The sequence below is a fragment of the Micromys minutus genome, assembly GCF_963924665.1.
Source record: "Micromys minutus genome assembly, chromosome: 1".
NCBI lineage: Eukaryota > Metazoa > Chordata > Mammalia > Rodentia > Muridae > Micromys > Micromys minutus.
Genome location: NC_137969.1, coordinates 45715521 through 45735490, shown reverse-complemented (window position 1 = coordinate 45735490; position 19970 = coordinate 45715521). Strand labels below are relative to the sequence as shown.

General features: G+C 42.4%; 1 protein-coding gene across 3 annotated transcripts in view; it reads left to right on the top strand.

Moving 5' to 3' along the window:
• Window positions 1-19970, top strand: part of COMMD1 (copper metabolism domain containing 1) — a 116637-nt gene that overhangs the window by 12275 nt on the left and 84392 nt on the right. Inside the window, exon 1 of one of the 3 annotated variants that reach the window (XM_080920267.1) lies at window positions 402-584. The exons of the other annotated variants lie outside the window; for them this stretch is intronic. The gene's annotated coding sequence lies outside the window, so the exon portion shown is untranslated. Of the gene's footprint in view, window positions 1-401; window positions 585-19970 lie in introns of those variants that run through there. 3 annotated transcript variants of the gene reach the window in all.

Here is a 19970-nt window from a genome sequence, read left to right as displayed (position 1 = left end):
AGTTCTCATATTTGTTTGGCAAGGGCTTTACCAACTAAATCATCTTTCTGGCTTCTGTTCTTCACTCTTGTGGAAAGTCAGATTTAAAAAAAAATTGAATGTTTTTTTTTATTTTTCTTTGCAAAACGCATTCTTTTCATTTGTTGCGTAATGTAGTTTTGTGGGGTATTCACCAGAGAAGACTGCTCAGACAAGGGTTTAAGCCAAGAGAAAATATTTTCTTTTCTTCTTCTTCTTCTTTTTTTTTTTTTTTTTTTTTTTTTTTTTTGCGACAAGGGTTTTACTGTGTAGCCATGGCTTTCCTGGAACTTGCTCTGTAGACTAGGCTGGCCTGGCATTATGCTATGTTTACGTATGGCCCCCACAGACTCATAATGTTTGAACAAGCCTATGGAGGCCCAGGGAGTGGCACGATTAGAGGCTGTGGCCCTGTTGGAGTAGGTGTGTCACTGGGTATGGGCTTTACGAGTACCTGGAAGCAGCCTTCAGATGAAGATGTAGAACTCTCAGCTCCTCCTGCACCATTCCTGCCTGGATGCTGCCATGCTCCTGCCTTGGTGATACTGGACTGAACCTCTGAACCAGTAAGCAAGCCCCAATTAGATGTTGTCCTTCATAAGATTTGCTTTGGTCATGGTGTTTGTTCACAGTAGTAAAGCCCTAAGACAGAAGAAAGATCTGCCTGCCTCTGTGTTACAAGAAAGTAGATAGATACTTGTAGTTAGTATAGCAAAAGGTATGTTTTATGCTGAGGGTCATCACACAAGGGTCACACTTTAAATTCCTAACTATGGTCCTTAGTCTTTATCCCCAGGGTGCTCACCTGTGTGATATATCTTAGCTGGAGGACAGGCCCAGTCTAACAGAAGTCTCTGAGTGGAAGATCAGGATCCAGTTACCCGGCTCATCTAGGTGGTCTCACTCCAGATGTGCAGAGCAGTGGGCATCATGGGGTTTTATGCCTGTGTCAGGCTTTCATGAGTAGGTGATGTTGGTGGGTTCTGGTTATCAGGCAGTGTTGGCTGTAGTGGAGGTTATGTCTAAGCTATTTCTACTTGTCTAAAGACGTTTTAAACAGTACTTACTCATTATACTGCTTCCTGAGTGCAGGGATTAAAGGCCTGCACTCCCTTCACCCAGCTAGAAATTCTTTATTAGGCTGCTGGTACTACACTGAGCCTTTCCAGGGTGACCTTTTAAGCACAAAAACCATGTTCTGGGTTGACATATTTCAGCTAGCAAGAACATCTAGCCTCAAGCAGAACTAGCCAGAAGTAACATTAGCATAGTTTATGGACTGTATTTTAGTTTTGGCAGGTGTCTGTCTGTGCTGAGTGTCACAGCGTGATGGCACTTCCATCACTGAGTCGGTTGTGCTGAGGGCTTCCCTGTTACAGTAGAAAGATTTTACCCTTGTTACTGAATGGTTTGGATAATATAATTAAACATTGGTAAAGATAGATTTAGAAGAATCCCAAAGAAAATAAAACAAATCCAGGCAGTGGTGGTAAACATCTTTAATCCCAGCACTCAGGAGGCAGATGTAGGCAGATCTCTGCAATCAAGGACAGTATGATCTACAGAGTGAGTTCCAGAACAGCCAGGATACACAGAGACACCCTGTACGTCTCTGAAAACAAAACCAAAAATGTGAGTTACTTACTTGGGATACAGTCTCACTCTTTAATATAGGCTGGTCTGGGACTCACTGGGTAGCCCAGGTAGGCTGTGAACTTGAAGCAACTGTCTTGCACGAGTCTCTTGAGGGTTGGCATGGACAAGACCTGAGCTAAATATGGGCATATTTTTAGGCCTTAGCTGTACTTTTATTTTTGTACTGTAGGTGGCAGTAGAATATTAATAGCTGCAGGCCTGCACAGAGATGTTTAAATGTTTTTTTTTTTTTTTTCCTGGAATGTTCGGGGCAGAAAATGCTTTTTCTGGTTATTCAACAGTAATAATTTTGTATAAAAAATTCTAAACATTTGGCTTGGCATCTTGAAATTAAAATTATTTTTAATAAAAAGTTTGTTTCAGTGGGCCTGGAGAGATATCTCAGTAGTTAAGAGCTCTGATTGCAAGCTGGGCAGTGGTAGCACAAGCTTTCACAAGTGCATGCCCACATACAGATAGATAAATTAATGTATAATTTTTATTATTATAATTAAAAAGAATGGGAGCCGGACAGTGGTGGTGCATGCCTTTAATCCCAGCACTTGAGAGGCAGAGGCAAGTGGTTGAGTTCAAAGCCAACCTGGTCTACAAAAACAGAAAAAAAAAATGGTGGCTCACAACCTAGTGTTACTGCAGTTTTAGGGGATCAGATGTCTTTCTGTTCTCCAATTCAGGGAAAACATTTATATACATGAAGTAAACAAATTTAAAAATTAAATTATTTCAACTAATTTTTTCATTAAAAATATTACACAGAATTTTGTATAGCAAGGAACAGTGCCTGTTAATCTTTATAGTCCTAGAACTAGAGAAGAAGAAGCAGGAGGATTGGGAGATCAAAGTTATATTTGACTACAGCCTAGGCTTGCTCTGTCTGTCTGTCTGTCTATGTTTTCTGGAGACAGGGTTTTTCTGTGTAACATCCTATCTATCTATCTATCTACTTACCTACGTACCTCCATGATTTTTGGAGACAGGGTTTCTCTGTGTAGACCTGGCTGAGTTGAAACTCACAGTGGATCCACCTGTCTCTGCCTCCCAAGTAAGTGCTTTGCTCAAAGGTGTGCCACCACTGCCTAGCTTTAAAAGTCATTTTTATGACTTTATGTGTGTAAGTGTTTGCCTGCATGTGTATCTGTGTTTCATATTCATGCCTGGTGCCCACAGAGACCCTCAGTTGCCTTGGATCTGGATGGCTGTGAGGCCCCATTGTGGGTGCTGGGAACTGAATCTGCGTCTTCTCTGAGAGCTGCCTTTAAATTAGCCTTTTCTTTACTGGAGCATATTTTGCACTTTCAAAACAAAGTATTATTAGTTTATTTGAAATATAGTCATGTATTCAAGTCAGCATCTTTGTATACCTCTATGAGGTCTGTGAACATCAGTGAGACAGACTATTTCCTTGCCCCTTGAACCTGGATGTTCAAGGAGTGGCTAGATATGGGAGCATCCTGACAGTGAGTATGATAAACACGTGAAGATATGAAAAAGAAATATAAATTCGCCTTTTTACAACTTTCCTCACCTCCTGTAGAGGAATTTTTAATCTAGCAGCATGGCTGCTCTGGCAAGGGATAGCATCCAATGACCTAGGTGGCTGGAATGCAAATGTGCTACACACCTTTAATCCCAAACAGTGTAGATGAGACTAGTGTGTAGAAGGAAGCAACCATGTTTGAAACTGATGTCTAATCGAAGCGCAAAGTGACGAGTCAGAGCAAGATGTGACAGAATGGGTCGGGGAGAGGACAGTGCAGTGAGTGCGGTGCAGCTGGGCTGAGCTTGTTCCTGAGTTCATGCTGTTCAGTGCAGGGCAGCAGGGCAGCAGGGCAGCAGGGCAGCAGGGCAGCAGAGGCAGAGAGCAAGGAGTGAGATGATTAGAAAATTGCCAGTTAGACTCCAAACAGCACAATTCATTGAGAAGCTGAGAGAAGTCAGATTCAGTCAGTCAGCTTAGAGAGGAGTTTTAACCAGAACAGCAGAGTTGAATCAGCCTGCCAGAGTTCAGAAAGACTAAAAAGGCTACTCAGCAGTAAGCCTCTGAGATGATAGTGATATCAAGCAGATAAAAGTTATTTTTACAACCTCCATTCTTCATTTTTAAAAAATATACTTGTGTGTGTGTGTGTGTGTGTGTGTGTGTTTGTGTGTATGCGTGCATGCATATGCCAGAAGACAACTAATAGATATTGTCTTCTTCCATATGGGCCCCTGGTTGTCATGGCCGGGTGGCAAGTGTCTTTATCTGCTGAGCCATCTTGTGGGCCCCTTCCTTCCATCTTAATCTTTATTATTTATTTAATTTTTAAATTTTTGTTTTTTAAGGCAAGGTTTCTCTGTGTAGTTCTGGTTTTCTTGGAACTTGCTCTGTAGACTAGGCTAGCCTCAAATTCAGGGGCATGTCTATCTCTGCTTCCCAAGTGCTGTGGTTAAAGGTGTACGCCACCACTGCCTGGCTTATTCCTTGTTTGTTTTGCTTTAGGTTTTATTTTATATCTGTGACTGCACTGTTCCTGTGACACACCAGAAGAGGTCCAACCTCATTACAGACGGCTGTTTTATACCGTACTACCTGCATCACAGTTTAGGGCCTTTTTATCTGTCTGTGTGTCTGCCTTGTCTGTTTTTAGTGCTAGAGGCTGTGCTTCACCCCCAGAGCAAAAACACCCAAATACTTTTTGTCACATTTTAATAGTTTCTCTTAGTTTTTTTTTTCTTTTTAAAGTTTATTTTTGTTATTATCATTTTAAGACAAGGTCTTGCTTACTTAGCCCAGGCTGATCTTAAAATTGCAGTTTCCCTGCCTCAGCCTTGTGATTGTTAGAAGGCCTGAGCCACCAGGCCCAGCTCCTAGTTCTCAAGCTCCCCATCCCACACACACACATAAAATGAAGTAAGTATATACAGAGACAAATACTTACTTGTTCTTGAGTTGTGCGCTGCACAGATCAAATACTGTCTCCCAAAGAAGCCTCAAGGCTGCAGCAGCACAGCAGTGAAGTGGGAAGGAGAAAGGACTCTTTCTTACTTTGTAATTATTTTTGGAGGCTTTCCTACCCTTAATGATCCTACTTGGTAAAAATAGTGTTTTGGAGCTTAAGTCTTGCTCAGCAGCTCCCAGGGGTGTTAGATCTCTGCCACCTCAGAATCATAGCACTTGGGAGGAGATGGCAGGTAAAGTTCAAGGTCACATTTGGCTTCATAGTAAGTCCACGTCTATCCTAGGATACGTGAAACTCTATTTCAGAGAACATCTGGACTGGCAAGATGGCAGAGCAAGAAAGGCATTTGGCACAACGCTTGCTGACCTTAGTTGGTCCATACAACCCAACCCTGTAAGTTGTCCTTTGAGCTCCACAGACCTTGATTCAAGCAACAGCAAAACCAAGTAACAAAACTACAAAGTTATCTATCTTAGCAGCTGTCTAGGGATAGTACATTCCTGTTGTGGGAGAGGGAACCTGAGGACAAACATCTATTTGCAGGAGAAAAATTAGAGTCAAATATATATAATTACAATTGATTTTGTTTTGAATGATAGCTAGGTTAACTGTGAATTAGTTTTAGAATGACTAAAATTATAAATCATTTTATTGAATAACAGAGTAATTTAATATAATCCTAATGTAATGTTCTGTAATTAGAGTTAGGTAATGTAGAAGATAACATGCAATTGCTTTCAAGAGACCTAGCCTCGGGATTTTGCAGAAGCAGATACTAAGCTTTTAGATGTTCAGAATATTAGTATTAGAAAGCTGGCTGACTCATGGGGGTGAAGACAGAAGCTTTTTTTCTTATTAACTGAAAGTTCATTCTTTTTGGTTAGATGTAGTCCTTAATTCCTTGGGTGTGACATTCATAACATGAATGAATGTATGGAGACAGAATTGATGACCTGGAGTGTTTAATGAAGCCACCATACACGTATGAGGTGTCTCGTTCATTCTTGTATGCAAAGTACTGTACTAAGTGTGCCGTATCTGTGCTGCTGGGGTGAAACCCTGAGACCAGAGAGTTTGTTTGGGCTTAGGATTTCAGAATTTGCAGTTCTTGGTTGCTTTCAGATTTGATGCAAGGTTGAATGTCAGAGTGATGCGAACATGTGGCACAGTTCATCTTGAGGTGGAAAGGAAGTGCAGACAGAGAGAACAAGATACACTCCTCAGAGGTATGGTCCAAGTGACCTACTTCCTTTAGCCCTGTCCCTCATCTTAGTATCCTGTTTAGCTATGAGCTCATGAAATACTTGATGAGATTAGTGTCCTTAGGATATATTCTCTTTTAAAATGGTTTATATTTTATTCTATGCATATACATGTTTGTGTATATGGATATATGCACATGTGTGCAGGTGCCCACAGATGCTAGAGGCATTGGATCACCCCAGAGCTGGGCTTACAGTTGTGAGCTGATTGGCATAAACTCGGGTTTTCAGGAAGAGCAGTACATGCTTTTAACCACTCAGCCATCTTTCTGCCCCCAGAGACAGAGTTTCATCTGTATAGCCTTGGCTGTCTTGGAACTAACTCTGTAGCTCAGGCTGGCCTGGAACTCACAGAGATTCACCTGCCTCTGCTTTCCAAGTGCTTGGATTAAAAGACATGCATTACTATTGCCCAGATCCCTGTAGCTGGGAAACAAGCCTTCGACAAGTGAACTTGTTGTTGAGATGCTTCATATGTAAACTATAACAATCTATCTCTGGGTATAAAGACAAGTATGACATCATGTGTTTAATAAAGAACCCATACTGTATTAGAAGAGATGAAAGTGTATTCAAATGGTAAGATTGAAAGCAAAATAAAAAGCCTAATAAATGAGTTGTAGATTATAGCAAATTTTTGGTTGGATTCTTGGGCTAGTGAGATGGCTCATCAGGTCAGGTGCTTGCCACTAAGCCTGATGACCTGAGTTTGATCCCTGAGACCCACACAGTGTAAGGAGAGAACTGTAGCAGTAAATATTAAATTAGAAAATAGGGCTTATCCCTTTATTGGCCCCGAAGTCCCACTCTGTGGGTCTGATTCTACTATGGAGCCACCTCTGTGGCTCAGTCTGAGTCACCCCCATGGCCTAACTTTGTCTGCAGGACTCCCTCCCCTGGTAGTTTTCCAACACCTGTTTTCCGCCTCCATCCTGGGGTGTTTCCTTATCCCAAAACCCAACACAAACACAACTCTATAGCCCGATAGCTTTTCATACAGGTTTATGTATTTAATTCTCAAGCCACAAACCCTCTACACATCAAGATTACAGCAGATGGACAAAGATACAAACTGCCCTTCTATATGAGATATTGGACCTATAAAATCCTTAAATGTTCATAGCTATTTAATGCCAATCAAACCCATCTGGATCTAGCTCATCTTTCTGGACGTCCATCTTGGAGTTTTTCTCCTCCCTCCTCTGACCTCTTTTTCTCCACCTCCCTTACCCTGCCCAGTCACTGGCTCTCCTTTATTTTTTTAACTAAAATGGGAAGGTTCAGATGAAGTCACTGCATGAGTATGTGACTAGACTGCCCTTCTTGGGGAAGTGGAATTAACATCAGAATACGAACAGCTTCAGGACAGTCTACAGAGAACTGAGTCCTGCAGGTTATTCTCTGATGACACATGCACGAGTGCAACATATACTAAATATAAACATTATCGTTTTCGCTTTCTTGCTGGTCCTAGATTTTTAAAATTTTTATCTTTATATGTATAGCATGTATGTGCTCATGTGTGTGTGTGTGTGTGTGTGTGTGTGTGTGTGTTATGAGACATGTTAGAGGACAGCCTTAGCTGTTGGTCCTGGTCTTCTGCCCTGTTTGAGACAGTTTCAGTCCTAGGAGCTTCCAGGCATTCTCTACCTTTGCCTCCTCTCTCACCAAAACCAGGTTTGAACCTGGTTTTTCACTTGTGTGGCAGGCACTTTACCCACCTTCTCTATATCTTTGAAGATGAAATTCTGGGGCAGGCATGTGCTATGGTGAATGAGTAGAGATCAGAGAACTGTTCAGTGGAGTCTCTCCTTCCTCCCACCTTTATATGGGTTCTGAGCAGGTCATCAGGTGTGGATAGCATATACCTTTACTTGCTAAACTATCTTGCTGGTTCGTGATGGTCAAATTTTGACTACTAGGTTCTGCCTTGATGGGGAACACATTAAGACTTGAGGATGGAATAGTGTGAGTTCAGGGACGTCAAGGTCATGATACAACAAGTGAGGTACAGTTGCTAAAAGGGATCTAACTATCAAGGATGCTCTACCATCTGTGGGGAGGAAGGAGCCAGGGAAAAGTTGAAATTGGGCAGGTAGCATAAATTCACATTTCTAAGAGGATTTTTTGAATAATGTGTAACACAAACCATTTTGAGTGTAGTTCCCAAGCCATGGTGTTCCAGATGGGTTTGTTTCTTGCTGGGAGACACACTGACCTATTGACCTTATCCTTGTGAGGTTGGATTTAATTTCCAACTTTTTTAGCCAACCATAAAAGTGTCTGGTTAGGAGAAATGTTGACAAGTGGCAGAGGATGTGGTTATCGCTCGGCCCCTTTCCAGCACCACCTATTCTACCTTCAAGCTTAGCGTTTGCTGCATGGCTGCCCTTGCACACCAACTCACAAGATTGTTACAGATGGAAGCGGCTAACCTGCCTGGGCAAGAAAGCAGATTGCAGAGGCAGGCCTTAGCTTCCCAAAGTCAAAAGTATTTTTGAACACTGTGATTTTACACTGTAATGGCTCTTGTTGGTGGTGGTGGTTTGTTGGTTTTTTTTTTTTTTTTTTTTGAGAGAAGATCTCTCTGTGTAGTACTGGTTGTTCTGCAGCTCAATGTGTACACCAGGCTGGCCTCAAACTCACAGAGATCCTCCTGACTCTGCTACCTCCTGTGCTGGGAGTCTGCTGCCACGCCTGGCACATAGTGACTGTCTTAGGTAGGGTTTTTATCACTGGGAACAGACACCATGACCATAGCAACTCTTGTAAAGGAAAACATAATTGGCTTACAGTTCAAAGGTTTTGTACATTATTGTCATGACAGAAAGCATGGCGGCATACAGGCAGACATGGTGCTGGAGAAGGAGCTACAGAAGGAGACTGTGAGTGTCTCTGGTGTAGCTTGAGCATAGGACCTCAAAGCCTGCCTCCACATTGATACACTTCCTCCAACAAGGTCACACCTCTGAATAGTACCACTTCCTATGGGCCAAACATTTAAACACAGGAGTCTTTGGGGCCCATTTCTATTTAAACCACCACAGTCAATGTGGGCAATGAGATCTTCTCCTAACTACATGGGAGCCAGTCTTCTCCTAGCAGCCTGCAGAGGAAGATGTAGAACTCTCAGCTCCTCCTGCACCATGCCTGCCTGGATGCTGCCATGCTCCTGCCATGAAAATGGACTGAACCTTTGAACCTGTCAGCCAGCCCCGATTAAATGTTCTCCGTATAAAAGATGCCTTTGTCATGGTGTCTGTTCACAGCAGAGAGATGGCTCAGCAGTTAACACTGTTCTTCCAGAGGTCCTGAGTTCAATTCCCAGCAACCACATGGTGGCTCACAACATTCTGTAATTAGATCTGATGCCTTCTGGTGTGTCTGACAGCTACAGTGTATTCATGTATCTAAAATAAACAAATCCTTTTAAAAAGTTCTTAAGAAAGTGTTTATTATCTATATTTAATTATGTGTGTAAGAGAGAATGTGTACCGTGTTTGTGCTGGTGCTCATGCAGGCCACAGGCAGGTGTGCACTCCTGAGTGTGGAAGGAGATCCCACTGTTCTGCCTCACTCACCACACACTGTATTCCATGGGACTCTCTGTTCTCTCCTGCTGTGTTAGCAGCTGGGGCACAGAAGGGCCTATCTTAGTCTGGTTTTCTATTCCTGCACAAAGCATCATGACCAAGAAGCAAGTACACTTCCACATCACCAAAGGAAGTCAGGACTGGAACTCAAGCAGGTCAGGAAGCAGGAGCTGATGCAGAGGCCATGGAGGGATGTCACTTACTGGCTTGCTTCCCCTGGCTTGCTCAGCCTGCTTTCTTATAGAACCCAGGTCTATTATCCCAGGGATCAAACCACCCAGGGATCAAACCCCGCTTGATCACTAGTTGATAAAATGTCTTACAGCTTGATCTCATGGAGGAATTTCCTCAAGGGAGGCTCCTTTCTCTGAGATAATTCCAGCTTGTGTCAAGTTGACACAAAACCAGCCAGTACAGAAGTCTTGGCCTGATTAGTCAGTATAGATCTGTGTCTAATTGAGGTAGGCTGCAATTTCTTTTAGTTTCTACTGTATCTGAGTTTTCTCTGGCTTTTGTAACAAAATACTATGGACTGCTTGGCTTAAACAGTATAACTTATTTCTCATATTTCTAGAGGGACCTGTGGCCTCTGTGTGTGATGCAGTAGAGAAGACACACACTTCTAAGAGTTCTAATACCATCGGGAAGCTCCTGTCTGCATAACTTCTAACACCGACCACCTCTCAGGCCCCATCTCCAAACCCTCAAGTTAGGAATTTGGATATGAGTGGGATATATGTATCCATTTGTAATTAATACATTAGAGTCCCTTTTCCTCTGTGATAAGTTGTTTCAATAGCACATAGGTTTGAAGAAGAAACTAATCATTATGCTTACTGTTGAAATTTACAGTCAGGATCCCCCTCTTTTCTTCTCTTTAGTGCTAGAGAGCAAACCCAGTGGTTTGCATGCATTAGGCAAGCACACTACCTCCGAGACATTTTATCCTCACCCCTCAGGTTTTACTTATTTTATTTTACTTTTTTGAGATAGGGTCTAGCTGTGTGGCTTAGGCTAGCCTGGAACTTGCTATGTAGATCAGGCTGGCCTGAGTGCTGTGTTCCCAGGTGTGTGTCACTGCTCCCAGCTGCCACAGAATCTTTGGAGCACAAGGTTGACATTTTTTTTCAGATAACCAGAATATACTGGATGCTCTCATGCTGAGGACTGAAGTCTCATTCTGAATCTGCATTGTTCTTTGTACAGAAGGAACAAGCAAACAGCACAGCTGGCTGTGCTTAGCTTTGGTTCTGGCTCACTCCTGTTTATTTTGGCTCCACTACAGAGGTCAGATCCTAGGGAAGTAATTGGTGCCTTGCTCACCTTCAAAATAAGACTAAAATTGGTGGGTGAGTAAATGTTTCTTAGTATGAAAATTGATGGATCTTCTTTCTTCATAATATGATCACAGAAACACATTGCTGTTACTTATTAAAAATAGTAAATAGACTTATTTTTTAAATGACAGGGTCTCATTATACAGCCCTGGCTGTCCTAGAAGTAAACACAGAGATCTGCCTGCCTTTGCCCGTTGAGTGCTAGTGTTAACGAGGTGGGCCACCATACCTGCTTAGACTTCTTTACTGGCAGTGTAGACCTTACTATAGTTTCACAATCTTCACAATCACTTGTACTGACACACACACACACACACACACACACACACACACACACACACACACAGAGAGAGAGAGAGAGAGAGAGAGACCTGGTAGCCACTGTCGCTTTCTTGTCTCCCTGCTTTTACCTTTTCCAGAATGTCCTAATAGTTGGAATCATGCAGTATGTAGTATTTTCAGACTTTTTCCCCCCAATTAGTAATAGGCACTCTGTAGTCTTTAACGCCATGATAACCCGTGTCTTCTTAGCACTGGATAATACTGCATTGTTTGAGAGCTGGGGATTTAGTTCCGTAGAGTCTTAGAGACTACTTAATTGTATGCAATAATTATTTAACTTTTTTTTTTAAAACACTGGCAGTGTTTATCCAGAATAGGATCTAATTGAGAGTGCCTAAGATGTAAATTTGTCTGTGTTTAAATATCTTTGTAGTTTGAAACTGTACATGCGTTCTGACTGTACCTGTGACCCCAGGTAGACAGCGTTCTGACTGTACCTGTGACTCCAGGTAGACAGCAAGTACAGCAAGTACAGAGAGCGACCTGGGTGTAGGACTCACTGCCATTAGCATTGAAATGTTATGATAAAAGAAAGGTTGGGTGGATCTGTTGAAATATTTCATATTTGAATTGATTTTAGGTAAAGTCCAGGATGTTTTTTAAGTCTTTATAGTATTTGTTTTTGTTATACATAGTCAACAGAATTTTATATTTGGTCATGTTAAACAATATGTTTGATTATATCCCATCTATGACAGGTCGAGGATAACCTGGGTGTAGGCTACCATGAATATTTACGCAGTGAATAATGTCTGAGACACCACAGCTTACTTCTGGCTTTTTCATCCTAATCCACATGCTGTGTTTACATGCCATGTTTGTTATGGTGGATGAACCAACATTTTACACATCACTAAATCTTTCGTCTAGGCTTTACTGTTTAGTTTCCTGTTTAGTTTTGATTTTTTTGAGTATAGCCTTAACTGGCCTGGAACTTGCTATGTTAACCAAGATGGCCTCCAACTCATAGAGATCCCCCTGCCATCATTCTATGGGGTTTGACAGGCATAATGACAAATCTGTAAAATTCCTCAAAATAGTTTTATTGCCCTAAAAATCTCATGGGACTTATCCGTTCATCACTTCCACACTCCTGATCTTGATCTTGTCTTTTATAGTCCACAGCTACATACTGTGTGTCAGTCTGTGTGCTAGGCCATAAGGATTAAATAATAAAAATTGGGGCAGAGTCCTTACACTCTCTTGTTTGATTTTTTTCAAGACTGACATTCTCTGTGTAGCCTTCACTGTCCTAGAGCGCACTCTGTAGACCAGGCTGTCCTTGAATTCAGAGGTCAGTCCTCCTGAGTGCTGGGACTAAGGGTCTGTACCAGTATGACTGACCGAGCCCTTTAAATCATTTCTATTTTGCTGCAAGATCCAGGTAGATCTGGTAGTTGTCCTACACTAATGGCACACCACTAATTTACTGTAAAGTCTAGGTTTGGAGGTTCAGGAAAAATATCCTATGTAAAGTAAGATCTATTTTAGTTTGTTTTTTAATTAGGTCATAGTCTCATAGAGCCCAAGCTGGCCTTGAACTCCTAATCCTCCTGCCTCAACTTCCCAGACACTGGGATTCTAGGCCTGTACTAGTATACCAAGCTAAAGAAGTTAAGTGGTGCTGTCTTAGGGTTTTAGGCTGTGAACACACACCATGACCGAGAGAACTCTTATAAGAGCAACATTTAATCAGGGCTGGCTTGCAGGTTCAGAGGTTCAGTCCATTATCATCAAGGCAGGAACATGGCAACATCCAGGCAAGCATGGTGCAGGAGGAGCTGAGAGTTCTACATCTTCATCTGAAGGCTGCTAGCAGAATATTGACTTCCAGGCAGCTAGGATAAGGGTCTTAAAGCCCACGCCCACAGTGACACACCCACTCCAACAGGGTCACACCCACTCTAGCAAAGCCACACCTTCTAATAGTGCTACTCCCTGGGCCAAGCATATACAAACCATCACAGGTACTATCTAGAAATGGGGGTGAAGGAACAGCAGCTGGGATTTTCTGGGTAGAGGGTCATAGGATAAGGGTAGGATGGCTGGCTTAGGAGATGAAAGGGGCTTAGTAAAGGAGAGAAGCACAGTGAGTGGGAGATCATGAAAAGAATGGCGAGATGAAGAGAAATAGAAGTGTAGAGGAGAGGCCTTGCTCACCTTTACATCTTGAGGAACCTAAATCTGGAGGTCAGAAAGTCCTTAAAGGGCCTTCATGTCCTCCCTTCTCTTATTCCCTCACAGGGATTTGAACTCAGGCCTCACAGATGTTGAGTTGTACTGTGTCACAGAGCTGCACACTTGGTCTTTTTAAGTTCTTTTTTGGAACATGTATCCTTGCTGGTCTTGAGATCACTAATGTAGGTGAGGGGAACCTGAACTTCCAAACCTCCTGACTCTGTTTCTTGGGTGCTGGGATTGCTGACAAGTCCTGCTTCCACCGCCACATTTGGTTTGATGTGCCAAGTCTCGAATCCAGGGTTATAATATACATATATAATATACATACAGGTTATAACATATAATATACATGGTAGGCAAGCACTCTATCAACCGAGTGATATCCCTAGTGGTTTCACCCACTTCTGAAACTTTTATTTAGTATTAGTGCAAAGTTATGAGTGTTATTGTGATATCTCATAAAGGCATGTTGCCTTACTTAGGCTTACTATGTCTGTGATAAACACCATAACCAAAAACAACTTGGGGAGGAAGAATTGTTTTTTATCTTACAGTCCATCATGCAGGGAAGTCAGGGCAGGAAATCAAGGCAGGAACTGATGAAGAGGTTGTAGAAGAATGCTAATTACTAGGTCGCTCCTCATGGCTTGCTCAGCTTGCTTTTTTATACACCCCAGTCTACCAGCCTAGGGGTGGCCCCACCCACAGTAGGCTGGGCCATGCACATCAATCACCATTCAAAAACAGTGTCCAAAAGCTTGCCACAGACCAGCCTGGTAGGGGCATTTTCTCAATTGAGGTTCCCCACATGGAGGTGTACGACTTTCTGTAACTCTTGTTCCAAGGGATGTGGTCCTCTTTTCTGGTCTCTGGGGGTACAGATTTACATGCAAGCAAAATGCCCATATGCACAAAACACAGAATACACACACACACACACACACACACACACACACACACACACACACAGAGAGAGAGAGAGAGAGAGAGAGAGAGAGAGACAGACACACACACAGTGTGCATGATGTGCGTGCTCAGAAGAAAGCTTTGTGGAGGAGTTTGTCCCTCTCTGTGTTTTGTATGGGCTCTGAGAATCAAATTCAGGATATCTGGCTTGTCTCACTGGACCATCTTGCCTGCGCTGGCTGGGTGTGGAAAGCTTCTATGTCTGGGACACTGGTCTTTTGTTGTGTCTCACAGGTCACTCCTCCTTTCTTCCAAGGTTTGTATATGTGCTGCTGAAGCAAGCTCACCCCCTTCCTTAGAGAAGAAGTCAATTTGATGTCGGTTACTTTCTTTTTTCCTTCCTTCCTTCCTTCCTTACTTCCTTCCTTCCTTCCTTCCTTCCTTTCTTTTTTCCTTTTTGTTAAAGATTTATTTATTATATATAAGTACACTGTAGCTGTCTTCCAGAAGAGGACATTGGATCCCATTACATGATGGTTGTGAACCACCATGTGTTTACTAGGAATTGAACTCAGGACCTCTGGAAGAGTAGTCAGTGCTCTTAACTCCTGAACCATTCCTCCAGCCCCCAGTTTTTCGTTTTGAATTGTGTCTTTTGTTGTCAAGAGACACTTTTCATAGTCTTAGATCCTAAAGATTTTTTTTATTTATGTGTACATATGAGTTTCTGTTTCATTTTAAATTTAATAAAAGCTGGGAGTTTACAGTTTGAGATGGTCTTTTAGTACAGGCACACCTTGCTCTGGTACCTTGTCATTCAGAGAAACTGTGAGATGTGTTAGTCTCACAGAGCAGAATTGGGGGTTAAGCAGGTTCCTTCATTCTCTGTGAGATGTGTTAGTCTCACAGAGCAGAATTGGGGGTTAAGCAGGTTCCTTCATTCTCTGTGAGATGTGTTAGTCTCACAGAGCAGAATTGGGGGTTAAGCAGGTTCCTTCATTCTCTGTGAGATGTGTTAGTCTCACAGAGCAGAATTGGGGGTTAAGCAGGTTCCTTCATTCTCTGTGAGATGTGTTAGTCTCACAGAGCAGAATTGGGGGTTAAGCAGGTTCCTTCATTCTCTGTGAGATGTGTTAGTCTCACAGAGCAGAATTGGGGGTTAAGCAGGTTCCTTCATTCTCTGTGAGATGTGTTAGTCTCACAGAGCAGAATTGGGGGGTTAAGCAGGTTCCTTCATTTTGCTGAGGCAAGTGCAGTGTTGGAGAACTGAGAGGGGCAGTTGCCTTATTGGGGAGAAGACACTGGAAAAGACATCTTTGAAGAGCATCCTGATGGGTAGAAAGGGCTAATGAGGTGAGGTGGCTGAAGGACATTCTCAGCGGCCACAGCAGCACAGAGGCACTGAGAAAGGAGCTGCGGTTGGAAGTACAGATATGAGACTTGTGAATAGGTTAGCGCTGCTTGAGTTCAGTGGGGAAGGCAGAAAGTCGTCAGTAAGTACTGAAGATGTGCCTGGTTTGTTAAGCTTCTGCTTGATGCTCAGAACTTACAAAATGTTTTCTATAAAAAGTGAACAGGGTCCTGGAGAGTAGTAGATCTGAATGCTCACATAGTAGATCTGAATACTATCTGAACAGTAGTCCTGAGCCTATCTATGCTTGTATTAACTTAAAATGTATTATTATTTCTTTTATGTATATGTGGGTTTGTCTGCATGTACCATTTGCATGCCTGGTGCCCAGGAAGGCCAGTGGAGGGCATTAGATCCCCCTGAGACTGAAGTCACAGTGTACTGCTATGTGGGTAGCTGGGAATTGAACCCCAGGTCCTCTGCAAGGGCAGCCAGGGCTCTTAACCTCTGAGCCATCTGTCCAGCCCCCTGCTTACATTTTATAGTAAACATTTTTTCTAAGACTGGTTTTATATCCTTATAACAAATCTTTATGTAAGTATATGGAGCTGGGGAGATGACATAGTTGTAAAATACCTGATATTCAAGCATGAGGAGCTGAATTTGGTTTCCCAGCATCCACGTAAAGAGCCAGGCACAGCGGCATGCATGTGTAACTCCAGTGTGGCAGTGGTAATGGTGACACACATACCAAGTCAGTGAGCTCCAGGGTTAGTGAGACATTGTGCCTCAAAGGGGAAAGTGATTAAGGAAGACACTGACCTCTGGCCTCCACATTTACCTGCAGAGACATGGATGATCACTTGCCCCTCCTCCCCCGCCCCCCTCACCACACATATGCACATGCACACACATACCACACATGCACACACACACCACACATATGCACATGCACACACACTACACACATGCACACATACCACACACATATTCACACATAGATACACCATATATGCACAAACACACCATACATATGCACACACAAAATATAGTTTGTATCTTTATAAAAAAATCAGCATGGCATAAATAAATAAAAATGAAGGAAAGTAGAGTAATCTGAGATGTTGTAAGATATAACTATTCAAGCACTATTGTATTATGTATGTATATGTTCATGTTGTACCTATATGTGGAATCTGTGAATATATAGCTACAAATGTACTTAGTGTACAGCTGTGTTGCATTGGCAGTTCATACATTTTAAACTTAGCAATGATTCTTCCAAATGTTCAGCATCCTGTTTATAAAGTTGAACCCTAACCATAGTACAAATTATTTTAGTTACATCTCTAAAAAATTTAGTGTTTACTAAAACTGTTTAAAGGTACTTTCTCTTGTAAGCGAAGTTAATTTCTAGGCTCTGGTCATTATAAACCGGTTTCCTCATATAATGTCAGGTGGGGCACTGAAGTCACATGAAACTTGGCTCAGCCTGTTTTGTGGTATGTTTTTGAGCAGGGCTTGACCATACTTCCTGTCCTTGTATAGTTCATAAGCAGGGAATTGCTGTTTCTGTTTTTTGCTGTTTGTTTGTTTTTCTCAGTGCAGCCCCAGCTGCCTTGAACTCACTCTGTAGACTAAGCTGTCTCCTCCTGCTTCTGCCTCCTGAGTGCTGGGACAAAGGCACATGCCACCACCTCCTGGCTGAGAATGCTTTTTACAGTTTTACTTGTTTAAAAATGAGAAGAAAACTGCAGTGAAGCTGATGAAGGGAATCCATGATTTTGAATTCAATTCTAAGTCAGTTGCTCATTTGTTTTTGAATTGTGTTAAGAGATGGATGAATTGACCCCAGTTCAAGATACTAATTGAAACTTAACCAGAGTTATGTCAGAGTTCAACACGCTGTCCTGGAACTCCTTGGGTAACTGAGGATGTGGGTCCTGCTGCTGCTCTCGGACTGTGCATACAGGGTGCATCACCACATACGTCCCAGAATAAAATCTCATAGAATGAGGAGGAAATAGTATAGGGCTTCTGTGTCGTGAAACAAGGTGCTAATAGGAATATTTAAAAATCAACGTTAGTATACTATGCTCAGTAATTTCCCCTCCCCCTGGGGATTTGCCATGTAGCTCTCTACCTGTCCTAGAACTTGTACAAACAGGCCAGATGTACTCTTGGCTATTCTCTAATTTTATATCCTAAGTGCTGAGATTATAGTCATGAGCCACCAGGCTAGTGTTTAAAGGAATTTCTATTGGGAGTCACAGCTAGAGATTTGGGGTGTATTATATGGCAAATAGCTAGTAAATGTTTTCAACTGTAATATGAAGTATAATCTGTCAGAAAGTTTGGGTGTTTGCCACACAATTTTTTAAAGGAGATTTTTATTTATTTTATCATCATCATTTTTGGTTTTTTTCTTTTTTCCTTTTTTCCACTTTTTAAAATGTATAAATGCTCTGTCTGCATATACACCTGCATGCCAGAAGAGGGCATCATATCCCTCCATAGGTAGTCATGAGCTACCATGTGGTTGCTGGGAATTAAACTCAGGACCTTTGGAAGAGCAGCCAATGCTCTTCACCACTGAGCCATCTCTCCAGCCCTTTCACAATTTTTATATAAATAGAGACATCAAAAACAGTACATCTATAGCTGTTCTTGGCCCGTAGCTGTGGTTTGACCTACACCATTTTCTAAACTTTCTTGCAAATTCTTAAACTAAATTAGTTGGATGGCTTATAGCAATGAGTATTTCTCACTTGAAACAGCTAAATTTTTAAAAGATGAAATTTACTTTCCAAGGAATATGAATAAAGCTTTGTAGCTAATGCTTAGGTGGTGGGTGACATTTTTATATCATTGATGGTAGAAAGAATCAGTTTGACCTTTTAGCCATCATCATCAGCAGCAGCAGCAGCAACAGCAGCAATGGTGACAGTTTCCATATCTGTGTGCAGTCACTTGTGACAACCAACCAGAGAAACATGAAACATGGCTCAACAGGACTCTTTGGCTCGCTGGGCCTTATGGGAAGTCTGTGATCAATACTTCTTAGTGCTTCTGACTACCATGTTGTCTGTGAAAGGGAAAATAAAATATGAGTTTCAATAGAAGTAATAGATGTGCGGCATGGGCTGGATTGAAGACAGCCACAGCCACAGCCCACAGAGCCTGGGCCTATGATAAAACCAAAGATAAAAACCTCCCGAGGCCATGTTGATCTTCTACCACACAGTGGCGCCCTGCCCACATGGGAGAGCTGGCCCCAATGAGCAAGGAAGAACTGGCTCTGAGCCTTGCCTGGCCAGCAAGAGAGTCAGCTCTGGTGGTTGTAGGTGTGGGAGAGCTGACAGGCTGATCAATTTAGCTACCACTTATGCCCAGATCCAGGACTTTTAGCTGGTCTACCCAACCATCTACCCTATCTATTAGCTCCTGGAGTGTGTGAAGGGTCTGGTCCTGTAGAACCAAAGCTGCAAGATCTCCATGGGAGAGGAGTCTTAGTGACATTCTAGTATTTGTATAGCAGAAGCAGGAGGCCTTAAACCAGACCAGTGACTCATTGTAATGAACGTTTGCAAGTAAAGCTGTTTGGACAAGAGTATACTGTGTGTGTGACACACCACGACACACTGCAGCATCCATGGTGGGATGTTCTGTTTTGTGGGGAAGGTTACAGGGTGGAGGGTATAAATGGAAAGACTAGGAAATTAGTATGATTGGGGTGCGTGATGTGAAATCCACAAAGAATCATTAACAATTTATGAAAAGAAGTGATAGGGGGCTGGAGAGATGGCTCAGCAGTTAAGAGCACTGACTGCTCTTTCAGAGGTCGGGAGTTCAATTCCCAGCAACCACATGGTGGCTCACAACCATCTGTAATGGGATGCAGTGCCCTCTTCTGGTGTGTCTGAAGGGAGCAAGTGTATGCCCTTAAATATTTAAATAAATATTAAACATATTTTAAACATTAAACATACATTACATAAATAAATCTTAAAGAAAAAAACTTATAGATGTGAAAATTCTTTGAACATAGAGTATTTTGCACACTTAAGACATTTTATTTTACAATTAATATAGTGTCTTAGTTCGGATTCTGTTGGTGTGGCAGAACGCCATGGCTATAAGAACCCTAGGGAGGAAAGGGTTGATCTGGTTTATCATCAGTGGACTGGATGCACACCATGGAGGAACGTCGCTTCCTGGCTTCTCCTAACTTACCCATTGCTTTTTTAGACAACTCAGGGCCACCTTCTCAGGGGTTGATCCCACAAGTGGGCTGGGCCCACGCCGCCCATATCCACTGTCAGTCAGGAAACTATCCCACACTGCCCACAGGCCAATCTGATGCAGACATTTTCTCAACTCAG